At 41.1% G+C, this 13,751-nt stretch overlaps 1 pseudogene; it reads right to left on the bottom strand.

The window, feature by feature from the left end:
* Window positions 1-479: 479 nt before the first annotated feature.
* On the bottom strand, window positions 480-12,665 carry LOC122426644 (annotated as a pseudogene).
* Window positions 12,666-13,751: the final 1,086 nt, after the last annotated feature.

Raw genomic sequence — 13,751 nt, 5'->3', positions numbered from 1 at the left:
GGTGCTCTTTGTTAAACTTCTCCTGAGTCTAAGGTTTAGCTGGTTGCTTTTATGGAGCTATGGGCCTCCTTTTAATTGCTTACTACCAAACCTCTGTTTCACCTCTCCAGTGCTGAGGCCAAGGGCTATAACCCACTTCTCAAGAGATGATATTCCTTTCTCATAAGTGGGCCACTGGGTGGGGCATTAGCTTCTGGCCTTGGCTTGCCTCTTCACATGTAGAAACTTTGCCCTATCTATAAGACAGTAGAGATGAGCGAATCAGGAACCAGTATTTTTTAATCTGATGCACGGAGAAGTCGGCTTCCACTACTTAAGTGAGAGCTGGGTGGAAGAAGGGATCATCGGACCACTCAGTGACACTTGCCTGGAATATGGCTTCTGTAGCACAGAGCTGGAGCATGAAATGCTCTGGCAACCTGCCCTGCCAGGGGAGATGGTGTGACCCCAGGGGAAGAGATCCCTGGGTTCTTGGTTGAACCTGCCTGAGGTGGAGTTATGGTCACAGTCATGGTGAGCTGGGGGAGGAAAGTAGAGGGTCAAAATCACACAGACTCTGTGTTCTTACCAAGGCTGCATAGATTTTAAGTGTTTCTCCATTTGCTTATGTCCTTAGGGCAATATCCAGAGACTTAATTTTTTTTTATTTCACTAATATTCACCAGTTATGGTTATTTGACCAGTGATAGGGTAAACAGAGCTCCTATTGTGCCATTTCAGAAATGTCTGTACCTGTGCTTTCCATATAAATCCCAATTTGGTTAAGACAAAATGAAATTTCTAACAACCACAAAAGAACAAGGGGGGATCACCTACAAAGAACCCCAAATCAGTTTTAAGTCAAAATTTTTGCAACAGAAAACTAGTTGTAAGAAGATAATGAAATATTACCCAAGTATTAAAGGAAAATGGGGGTGGGGGGGGAACCAAGCTAATCATCTCCTAGTGTCTGTAGGGAAGGAGCACAGGCTCAGCTTTGCTAGAAATGTTTCCTCTGGGACCTCACAATCTGCTCTCTCAGTACCAGCCAAGCTGCATGTTCATCAGAGCTTTGGCCGGGGGAAGTCCTGCTTCTCAGCCCTCTGAGGTTGCTGTCAGTTTCTCTCCTTGCACTTGTGAAACTGAGGTCCCTGTTTTGTTGCTTGCTGTTGGCTGTTCTCAGCTCCCAGAGGCCCCCCACTTCAATACAATGTGAGCTTCTTCATGGGCCATCTCACAATATGACAGCCTTACTTTTAGGCCAACAGGAGAATTTCTCTCTCCAATCTTCTAAGCCAGAGTCTTATGTAATATTCATGGGAGTGACATTGCAGCACATTTGCTATACAAACCAGCTTAATCAAAGGCTTGACATCTTATCATTTTTGCCATAATCTATCATTTAGAAGCTCTAGCAGGTTCCATCCCCACTCCAAGGGAGGTAATTATATAAGGGCATGCCTCATGGGGGTCACCTTAGGGTGTGTCCACTAAATTTCTATACTAGGAACATTTTGAAAGAATACTTAACACTTGCCAGTCTACAAGGTTTTATTTAATTTTAGGAGAGTTAGCGGTGAGTTACTAGTTGAACAGTCAGTTCACGGAGAAGAACAGGATGAACATCTTCCTTCCAAGCCTCCCTGATGCAGAATCTTTCTCCAGGCAGTGCCCCGACCTTCCTGTATTTGCTCTGGAGGCTCTGATGAGAATCACAACATCAGATTACAACATCCATTATTTATTTTCCATTTCTCCTTCACACTCTGTGGCTTCAGCCTCTGAGGAGTAGGGTTCATCCTTGCAAACTGTTAGTTCCAAACTCAGTGTTGAAAGTAGGAACTTTGGGAGAGGAAAGGTGTGAAGAAGCAGGACTGGGTTAGCCAGGGGGAGGATTTTTAGGAGACAAATGTGTGCATGAGATAAGAACAAGAACAGCAAGGGGACAAAAGGAAGGACTTTGTAATCTTGCTTTACAGTTCAGCAGCAAATCAAAAGAAAAGAATAAAATCAGCTCAGCTCTTGACTCACACAGCTTCCAAAATCTTCAGTTAATCAGTTAATGAATTTTTTTTTTTTAAGTCTAGAAGGTGTGAGGAGCATTCAAGGCTAAGATATTAGTCAAGATGAACACAGTGAATTTCATTCCACAGTCAGCAGTGACTCCAACTAAAAACTAAGGTAACCAGTGACTTATCAGTGAGACACAGAAGGGCCATTTCTCTATACAGAGTTTTTTTTGTTGGTTTGTTTTTAATTGCTCTGTCCTTCCTCATAGTTCTAGTACTTGGTGGACTGCAGGTATATGCTAGAGCAGAGGCTGTGGCTGGCTTTGATTGCCAGAGGCTGATTAATGATAGTCTTCCTAAGTAAGCAGAAGTTACCAATAAAATTGACTCTAACGGGTGCTTGGGGTGTCATTATTACACAGCTGCAGACAATAAGCCAAGAGAGAAACAGATGATGTACATCTTGAAATCAAGATAAGAGGTGGTGCTTAGAGCTATAGTTTAGTAGAAATTGCAGTGTATTTATAGTATTTATTGTATTTGTGGTGCATCAGTTTAACTGGCAAGAGTACAATATTGAGAGCCATGGATTTGATGCTCAAACACACATTGGGCATAGTGTGTAGAATCTTCTATGCCAGTCACTGATGTGGGAGCGCCTTATAAATCAAAATCTGCACATATCTTTCATCTACTTAATCTCTATACTGAATTTTTAATTTAAAGTATTATTATTATTTGATTTTAGGATGAATTCCCAGAACCATACATAATCTGTAAGACGTCCCATTATTTTTTCTTTAGTCTCTTTTCAGCTCTTGCTTTCGGTGCTCCAGCCTTCCTGGATATTGTTTTCCTTCAATGTAGCTTGGGTGTTTTCATACATGCTGCTCCCTCCGTTACCAATACTTTATTGCCCTACCCTTTATTGACCCTACTCACAGTTCATCTCTCAGGTTAAATGGCCCTTCCCTGAGGAGGCCTTTCCACATGCTCTCAGTAAAACTAATCTCCATGATATATGCTCTTAGAACTCCTTATGTCTCCCATGGTCCACTTGTGATGCTGCTCAGAATGTATTCATTCTCTGGCTTTCCTGCTAGACTGAAAGCTCCCGGAGGACAAGCTGGTTCTGTGTCCTCAGCTGCTCATAATGCTGGGCCCCCAGCAGGCTGCTCTGTATCTACTGCTCTGGTCAAGTGATGAAGAACAGGATTTGGGGCCAGAAACGACCAGCCAACAGCTGAATGCAGAGTGCCATCCTGGGCAGGCTATTTAATCTCTCTAAACTTATTTTCCTTCCCTGTGAAAAAGACTGTCTTCCTTGCATGGTTTTCTGAGAATTAAATTAAATGAAATCATGCGTATCAATCTGTAGGAACAGCATAAAAACTATGGTTGATGAAGCACAGATAACTTGGTTGTGGCTTTTCCATGGTATGCATCTCATTATCTTCTTTTGTTATTTTTTGATGAAAAATGTACATATCTCAGAGTGATGAGAAACATACTTCATAAGACACATAACTAATTTTTTTTAATAATGTGGCTTGTGTCTGAGTTTCTTTTTTTCTCTAGGCTCTTTTTCTCTAGGCCATCACCCTTTATGTTGGGTAATTGCAGGTCATAAGATCTACAGCTATTTCCTCCGATGGTCATGTATGGATATCCCTGCCATGTCTCTTTAAACCTTGGTCTCTTGTGTTATCCTTGTGTCTTAGAAAGTTTCCTTGCCTGTTGCTTTATTTTCTTTCAAGAGATTCATAGTGTTAGGAATAACAGTAAAAGACAAAAGAGAAGGTTCAACAACCATAAAAATTAGCTTATAATGAAGAGTGTCTAGAATGTTGCAGGAGCTAAAACATGCAAGAGTAAAACAGGATCACCTCATGGATTCAGTGAGACACTTTTTTTGTCTGGCCTACCTTTTTTATCCGGGTAATCTTCCTTTTAATAACAGTAAGAGCCAAGGTAATGGACTAAACACTTGCCATGTGTTAACCTTTGCTATAATACTTTGGGATAAGGACTCTTAATATTTTCATTTTAGGAACAAGGTACAGGTGGTAAAATGACTTGCTTAAGGTAAATTATGTCACTTATGGTATGATGGAGCTGGCACCCTTTACTACTCAGCCTGGCATTTCTTGTCTCATAATCAGGAAGTACATTTCTCAGGTTTTAGAGTGAATCATAGCCACCTGGAAGCACTGGAAAACACACAAACAAAAAGAACATTTCCCTGAACCTAATATAAGAAACTCTGATATGGTAGCCTGGGTTAGGGCTTAGAAATTTATATTTCTAATGAGTTACGTGTAGGAGTTCCACAGGAAAGTTTGAGAAGCATGGATCTATATAACCTTAAAGAAAGCATTTAATCCTTGGAGTCTTCTATAAGGTAAGACTGAAATTCCAAAGTGGTTTTCTAAGTGCAAAAATCATTTTTATATGCTGAAACATTTTTATCTTGATGTAACCAAAATCAATATTAATTAACCAGAGTAATACTACATTCAAAAGAAGAGGTTCCAAGTAAATAACTATCATAAGCATATATGTTGGTGGGATAAGATTGTACTCAAATTCTAGGAATTGACACTCCTACTGTATAGTGGTCTGGGTTCCTCAGACAAACGTGACCATCATCGATGGTCGTTCTATGTGGCTTTCTTTAGTTCCTCTTCTGGGTTGCCAGCAAGAAAGCATTTGCAAAAAACAAAAGTAAAAGCCCCTACAAAATATCAACAAATAAAAACTGATAAAATGTATTTGATCAATTCAGGTAAAAGAAATCCAGGGCCTATAATATAAGCCTGTGACCTTATTATAATAATTCCCTCTGCTTCACTCTGAGAAATTAGGATGGGCCTGAAATGACTTGCTTATAGTTGATTGTGCCTTCCCCCAATACCCTGTTTCCTCTTTAACCTCTTTTGTGTATTTCTCACTAAAAATTACATCTCCAGTCAGACAGAAATATAGCACCTGTCCTGATTTCAAGCTTTCCTTTGCCAAGTTTCTCTAGGTGAATCCATGATCAGATTCTCCTGAGGCCAATCAAACAGAGTAATCAGCCTGCCCAGACTGACCCAATTAAGTTTAATTAGTTGTTTTTTTAGCTTTAAATTTCCTAGCTAGGTGGATTTTATGATTTTTATTAAACAACGAAGAAGAGCTGAATCTTTGGAATTAGTTGGCCTCTCAGGCACTTTCTGCTGGTAATAAAACTCCAGGAAATCTTAGGTCTCCATAAGGAAGTCAAATGATACTAAAAAACAATTTGACTCTGCTTCTCCCTGGCTCTAAATGGAAAGTGTTCCTGTCTCCATGTGAACAAACATTAATCTTATCTACGGTTCCTTGCCAAGATCGTGTTACACCGGTGGACTTTACGTGGCCGTCGAAGTCTCACCACTCCCCAGATGGCATCTTTTTCAACTTTTTTACTAGTTGAAAATCAGCTGGATGAGTTTGAACATAGGCAGTAAAGGGGGTTTCAAGGAAGTAGTGAAGGATTTAGAATGAAAGCAAAATTAAAGTAAGCCTAGAGGCAAGTTAGATGGAGAATAGGCCTCCTAAGACAGATGTGCCTTGGAGAAAATAAATGAAAATAATTGTTAATAAAGGAGGAAATTTAGGATTTTGAAGGGGCTGTGAGCTAATATTAAGCTGTTCTGGGGTTAGTAATTTTATACAGTTATTACCCATATCAGGTGTCAGAAATGCATTTTACTTTGATTTTCTCAGATGAATTCTTACAATATTGTGAGGTAATTATTATTCACTTTGAAATACCACCTCACAGGTGGCTCAGTGTTAAAGAATACACCTGCCAAAGCAGGAGATGTGGGTTTGATTCCTGAGTCAGGAAGATTCCCTGGAGGAGGAAGTGATAACCCACTCCAGTATTCTGGTCTGGGAAATCCCATGGACAGAGGAACTTGGCAGGCTACCGTCCTTGGGGGTCACAAAAAATTTCAGCATGGTTTAGTGACTAAACAAGAACAAAGTTGTTGATCATATACGTGTAAGTACTCATGTGAAACTGAAAAGTGTTAGTCGCTCAGGTGTGTCTGACTCTTTGTGACTCCATGGACTGTAGCCCACCAGGCTCCTCTGTGCATGGATTTCTACAGGCAAGAATATTGGAGTGGGTAGCCATTTCCTTCTCCAGGGGATCTTCCTGACCCAGGGATAGAGCCCCGGTCTCCCGCACTGCAGGCAGATTCTTTACCATCTGAGCCACCAGGAAAGCCCTAAATATCCATCAAAGGACACTTGTGGTTCTCCCTTCCTCTCACACTCCTACGCCCTTCCCATCTTCTCTCTTCTCAGCCTTCCACTCAGTTTCCCTAGCCCTCGTTCCCTTGTTGTTCCCTCACTTTTTCTTTCTCCCCCACGTCCTTTCCTTTTTTCCTTGTCTCTCTCCCCCTTACCCCTTTCTTCCTTGTCCTCCTTTTCTCTATTCCTTGCTGTCTCCCTTTCTCATCCTTTAACCCAGCATTTATCAAACTTTTCTGTTCATTGGAATCACTTGGGGAGAGTGTTAAAGCACTATTGCTGGCCTCTACCCCCAGAGTATCTAGTTCAGTAGGTTTGCATTGGGACCTGAGAACATGTATTTTCAGCAATTTCCAGGGGCTGCTGCTGCTTCTGGTTCAGGGACCATACATTAAGAGCCACTGCTTTAACTGACACGATGACCTGGTCTTCGCTTCCAAGTTAAATCAACAAAACTTCAGATCCATCTTAGGATTTGTTTATGAAATTGCCAGTACTGTCCTAGGTGATCTCTGCTATCATTCTAGGTAATGAAAATTGGTGTTACAATTACTTAAAAATGAATATTTGATAGCTTTTCTGATGTAGTACTATAATATTAATACTATCCATCAGAATCACTTTCCAAATGGAAAGAACTGAAGCTCTCAAATTGGGGTAATCCCTGAGCTGTATGTAATGTTGCCTCAGTGAATTGTTGAGGCAAGAAAATTAGAAGGATTGCAACATTTTTCACCCAATTTAAAAAACTTCTAATTTTATGTCCAAGGTAATTGCTTTTTGAGTCTGTTTTTCTTGGCTTCTGCTGTCTTGTGCACTATTAAACTATTGCCCCCTGATACATATTAAATATGATTTAGTTACTCTATCTTTGGGAAGAGATGCTAAAACTTAGAAGGGCCACTTTCCTAGCTGCTAGGCAAGAACTAGTTGTCAGGGGGCAGGACTACAGTGGAGACAGAATAAGGGTTAAGGCTGGGGTTGGGGGATGCGCAGAATGGTGACAGAATGATGTTGCTGGAAACGTTTTCTAGCCCTAAACTTGACAATGAAGCGCTCAGTAGCATTTGGTTACTTCTTCCTCCTAGAAACATTCTTACATATTCCTTTCTGATATCTTTGAATCTCACTGGCAGGTCTTTCCTCTCTTTCCTCTGCTGAATCCTCATCTTATAAAGGCCCCTGAATGTTGAAACATCTTAGAGTTTTCAGATCCCTTCTGGTTATAATCTGTTCTCTGAGTCATCTTACACGGCCTCCTATCTTGAGATAATGTATAAGTGCTACTGCATTCTAAATTTATCTTCAATCCTGATTAATCCTCTTAGCCCAGACTTCTATATGGATGCTTAATTTTCATCTCTATCATTCTTTGATCATAAATAATGTCCTTATTTGCTTCTAGAAACTGTTTCTGTTCCAATCTTTTTCATCCTGACACATCACATTTCTATTTCCTCAGCTGCTCAGGCCAAAACTGTTGGTACCATTCTAGTTTCCTCTCTTGTCCATTTCTAACCCATTGATAAAATCCTGTTAGCTCCATCTTTGAAATATTTCTTACCACTTTCACCCTTTTGCAAGCACATTGTTCACCCCTTGGATTCCAGAAATATTCTCTTAAGTGATTTCTCTTTCTCATCTCACACCCCTCTATGATCTTCAGAGCATCCAGAGTAAGCTTATAAAATAGAAAATTTATGATGTCACTCTTCTGCTTAAAATGTTCCAGTAATTCCACTCTCCAGGGTGGACCCTCTGTTAAACCTTTTACAATGACCGTAAGGACTTTATTTCTTGGCTCTCTCATTTGACTTTACTTTGCCACCAACTCAGAACTGTGGCTCCCAGCACACACCATGCTACTGTTAATCTCTGTGTCCTCTACAGTGGGTTCCTCTGACTGGAATATTTTCTCCCTATTTGCCTGACTCCTACCAACTCTTACAATTAGAGTGTCTCTCTTCTCTTAGATTTTCCCAGATATTATTTCTCATTCCTTCTTCCTTCCCTTGCATGCTTGGTTAGAGAAATGCTTTCCTTCCTTCCCCAAAGCACTATGCATGTTTTTACTCATTTAATACAAGAACAATCAATTGTCTGTTTCTAAGTCCATGTACTCTTCTAGGTTGTGAGTTTCTTAAGAGGTGGCATAGACAGTAAAAAGATTCGCTTGCAATGTGGGAGACATGGGTTTGATCCCTGGGTTGGGAAGATCCCCTGGAGGAAGGCATGGCAACCCACTCCAGTATTCTTGCCTGGGGAGTACCCATGGATGGATGTGCCTGGAAGACTACAGTCCATGGAGTCACAAAGAGTCCGACACAGCTGAGCGACTAGGCACAGAATAGCACAAGTGCTGAGTATTAGTCATCGTATGTTTCCAGAGTCAAACTAGGTGCCCAGTGCATAGTAACAAATGCTCAGTGTATGTTTAGAGAAGAAATTAATGAAAGATGAGGCTGAATATTAGTTTGGGAAGGAAACTTGGGCAGATTTCCCAATCATAGTACCAAAGGAGAGAAGGATAACAGTGGATAGAACAGGTTTTATTACACACTATTATTAGGGTGGTCTAAAAAGTTAAAGGAGATTTCACGTGATGGATTCTCTTTTTTCCCCCATTGAAACTTAGGTAGTAAAAACATCTACAAAAACCAAGAGGACTGGAAGTGTGTATGACACCTGAAACAATTAGTCTTCCGGAATGGCCATTTTATAAAAAGTGACTTGTTAAGTCAGATTTCTTAAAGGGTTAAGTAACAGAAGCGCAACTCAAGGACCTTAATTCTACCAACCCCTCCCTCACCACCAAATGAGTACTGTAAGGAACTGGTAAATCTATGGGCACAGTTGGTATCATAAAGTCACATAATGTCAAATATTTTTCTGTCTCTTTTACTCCTTTTTCTATCTTTGTTTTCCTCTGTGTTCCTTCCACATTCTCTTTTACTGTGGAAACTCTCTCCATATGGTAGGAGATATTAAGAGGTTGCAGCCATTTCTATACGTACATCATTCAGACTAACAGCCCAAAGGAAAGACACTTATATTGACTAAGTTTCTGTGAAGCCCCTAGATTGATCCAACTTAGAGTTTGTGCTTGTTGCTAAGCCAGTCACAACTGTGGCAATCAGTTCTGTTCAGTTGCTCAGTTGTGTCTGACTCTTTGCAACCCCATGGACTGCAGCTTGCCAGGCTTCCCTGTCCACCACCAACTCCTGGAGCTGACTCAAACTCATGTCCATTGAGTCAGTGATGCCATCCAACCATCTCATCCTCTGTCGTCCCCTTCTCCTCCTGCCTTCAATCATTCCCAACATCAGGGTCTTTTCTAGTGAGTCAGTTCTTCTCATCAAGTGGTCAAAGTATTGGAGCTTCAGCATCAGTCCTTCCAATGAATATTCAGGACTGATTTCCTTTAGGATAGACTGGTTGGATCTCCTTGCAGTCCAAGGGACTCTCAAGAGTCTTCTCCAACACCACAGTTCAAAAGCATCAATTCTTTGGTGCTCAGCTTTCTTTATAATCCAACTCTCACACACATACATGACTACAGGAAAAACCATAGCCTTGACTACATGGTCCTTTGTTGGCAAAGTAATGTCTCTGCTTTTTAATATGCTGTCTAGGTTGATCAAAGCTTTTCTTCCAAGGAGCAAGTGTCTTTTAATTTCATGGCTGCAGTCACCATCTACAGTGATTTTGGAGCTCAAAAAAAAAAATAAATAAATAAATAAAGTCTCTCACTGTTTCCATTGTTTACCCATCTATTTGCCATGAAGTGATTGGACTAGATGCTGTGATCTTAGTTTTCGAAATGTTAAGTTTTAAGGCAACTTTTTCACTCTCCTCTTTTACTTTCATTAAGAGGCTCTTTAGTTCTTCTTTACTTTCTGCCATAAATGGTGGTATCATCTGCTTATCTGAGGTTATTGATATTTCTCCTGGCAATCTTGATTCCAGCTTGTGCTTCATCAAGCCTGGCATTTCTCATGATATACTCCACATATAAGTTACATAGTCAGGGTGACAATATGCAGCCTTGATGTGCCCTTTTCCCAATTTGGAACCAGTCTGTTGTTCCATGTCCAGTTCTAACCATTGCTTCTTGACTTGCATACAGATTTCTCAGGAGGTGGGTCAGGTGGTCTGGTATTCCCATCTCTTGAAGAATTTCCCACAGCTTGTTGTGATCCACACAGCCAAAGGCTTTGGCATAGTCAATAAAGCAGAAGTAGATGTTTTTCTGGAACTCTCTTGCTTTTTCAATGATCCAATGAATGTTAGCAATTTGATCTATGGTTCCTTTGTCTTTTTAAAGTCCAATTTGAACATCTGGAAGTTCACAGTTCATGTACTGTTGAAGCCTGGCTTGGAGAATTTTAAGCACTGTGGCAATAGGGAACACTATAAAGGGCCAGTCTGAATCATGTGGTCACGTACAATGGTGGGGTGGTTGTTATATGCCTAATATCTCTGTTACTTATAGACAGTCCTAACAACAACACTGATGTAAACAAGATAGAAATACCTTAAGATTTCTGCTTCTTGGAATTTTTAGAGGCTCAGGTTTATTCTCTCATGATGCTTCCCCCACCATGTGGAAATATGAAACATTTATTTTAGGTATCAGACAAGGACAAAGCTAAGTAATCCAATTTTATTGCAGCATTATAAAAACCAACTCCTCATGCAGTGTAAGATTTAACTGCATGTGCACAAGGGGACATGTGATATGAAATGTATTAAGATGGCTGCTGCCCTGCCAAGGACTTCCAGTCCCTCCCCAGGTCCTACTGAAATACTGGTGGTCCCAAGAGTTACAGAAGCAAATCATTTAAGATAATAATAACAAAGCAAATAAAAAGACAAATCAAAATGTCTCAGTAACTGTATGTCCAAATCAAACTTTATCTATTTAAATGTTATATTTGCCTCCCACTAACAAATCTTTATTTCACTCAAACTTGGAACAGTAAATCTTCCACTCTGGTGTGTTTTCCTTGCCTAATTAATTCAAAGGAAAAAATCAAAATGATTTGTAAAGAAAATGTAGGTGTTAATACACCTTTTTAATTTTAAATATTTTTAAGTTTTAAAAATTGCTTAAAGTTTTTAATTTCTAGTAGGAAAACATTATCTGAATGAACACCCTAATGGCAAACCACTGTAAAATGTTTTCAGCTGCATTTGGGGGAAAGGGGTAGGGATTATCTTCAAAGCACCCCAGTTTTCTTCATGAGAAGGTCAGAGATACACTGGTTTGTATTATTGCAACATCCATTAGGTGATCTAAGTTGCTTTTCCTCCAGCAGGGGCTTTATGTCAGAAGGGCATTATGCTTGACCTCCAAATTTGGCTGACAATTTACTGATGAGATTCATAAACTTTGGGTTGCTCTGATATTTTGACATATTTGCCAGGTTCTGGGCTACATCCTGGAAGGCCACCATAACTTCTGAATCCTGCATGGCTACAAGGACCTCTGGATCACTAACAATATCATTGAGCCCACCCATTCCTGGCATTCCAGGCGTTCCCCCTCCCATTCCAGGCATGCCCCCAGGAAAGCCACCTGGTAAAGAGCCAAACTGAGATCCTGATTTTCTTCTAGCTTCTTCCTCCCTCTGGGCTCTCTCATGTTCTTCCCAAGCCTTCTTAACCCTTTCTATTCTTTCTTTGATCTCTCGCTCTTCACGTTTTTGCTCATACTTTCTCCATCATTCAGCAATTTTCTGGACCCTTGGTTGAACTTCCTTCAGCATTGCACTAGCATCTTCATCATAATCCAGCTTATAGGCAAGGGCAAGGTCATGGGCAGCTTCTTCCCAGTAGCCCAGAAGTCTGTGTGCTTTCCCTCCCCACTTGTATATGGCTGAGCTGAATCAGGGTTTATTTCTGATTACTGTCACAGCCTCGGATGGCAGCATTTGGCTTCTGTAATTTGATGAAGACACTGGCTCTCTTGGCATCCATGAACATGTCAATGGCTTTCTCTGGTTCACCATCATTTAGGGCATCAGTGACAGCCACTTTTTTTTTATCATTTGCCTGATCCATCATCTCCTCAGTTATCTCTACATTTTCGTCTCCCATTTCTTGAGGGGCATCAGTGTCTGGTTCAATCACACCTGCATTGTCAATTTCTAGATCACTTTCCTCACTTGATGGTTCCTCTGTCTTTATGTTTTCCTCCGGCTTCTTACCATCTGTTTTTCCTTCCTTGGTATTTTCTTCCAATTTAGATTTAGAAGCAGCAGGTGCTATTTTACCCACCATGCTCTCCCCCCATACCCTCAGCAAGCACATTTCCTTGGTGTGCAGAATGCTCTGGTCCTGCTTACACACTTTCACGAATGCTCGAAGCTCGCTTATTTTGTGGGGGGCCATAGTCTAGAAGCGGTGGGGGGCGGCAGGTGAGGGAAAGTCTTCAGTCCACCTCCAGACCTAGGTGCTACTTCAGCATGACCATGTAAAGGGGCTCTCATGATGCTATTGAACTGTGGTGTTGGAGAAGACTCTTAAGAGTCCCTTGGACTGCAAGGAGACCCAACCAATCAATCCTAAAGGAAATCAGTCCTGAATATTCATTGGAAGGACTGATGCTGAAGCTCCAATATTTTGGGCACCAGATGTGAAGAGCTGACTCACTGGAAAAAACCCTGATGCTGGGAAAGATTGAAGGAGGGAGGAGAAGGGGACAACAGAGGATGAGATGGCTGGATGGCATCACCGACTCAATGGACATGAATTTGAGCAAGCTCTGGGAGATGGTGAAGGACAGAGAGGCCTGGCGTGCTGCAGTCCACGGGGTCACAAAGAGTCGGACACGACTGACTGACTGAAAGACAACATGAAAAGGCTTCATTCTCAAAATTACCTCGTAGTCCAACGTTGATGTTCCAGCTTCGACCTTCAAATTCATACTCCATCCAGCAGGAAAGAAGTGTCACAGAAAAAGAGATAAAGAGAAATTGCTAAATTCTTTCAAGAGGGTTTGAGAAAGTGCCCCATGAAGCTTTTTCTCATCTGCCAAAATGTAGATACATGACATTTAGAAAGAAGACTGAGAATCATAGTCTATTCCAGTTGACTGTTGCTTTGCTGTATTTCTATGGAGGTAAAGGAAAACATTATCTTTGAAGACAATTAACAGTTCCTGCTACTGTATCATACAACATTGCTGGTTCTACCACCTCCTGGGAAGATAACAGCTACCTGCTAAATGCAGGTAAAGGTCTAAAGAAAGTTAGAAAACAGAACAAAACAGAAAAAGAGACACAGATGTACAGAACAGACTTTTGAACTCTGTGGGAGAAGGTGAGGGTGGGATGTTTCGAAAGAACAGCATGTATACTATCTATGGTGAAACAGATCACCAGCCCAGGTGGGATGCATGAGACAAGTGCTCGGGCCTGGTGCATTGGGAAGACCCAGAGGAATCGGGTGTGGGGGGAGGTGGGAGGGGGGATCCGG

This window comes from Cervus canadensis, chromosome 24 (assembly GCF_019320065.1).
Source record: "Cervus canadensis isolate Bull #8, Minnesota chromosome 24, ASM1932006v1, whole genome shotgun sequence".
NCBI classification, from domain to species: Eukaryota; Metazoa; Chordata; class Mammalia; order Artiodactyla; family Cervidae; genus Cervus; species Cervus canadensis.
The sequence above is the reverse complement of the archived record's forward strand: the minus strand, read 5'-3'. Positions and strand labels throughout refer to the sequence as shown.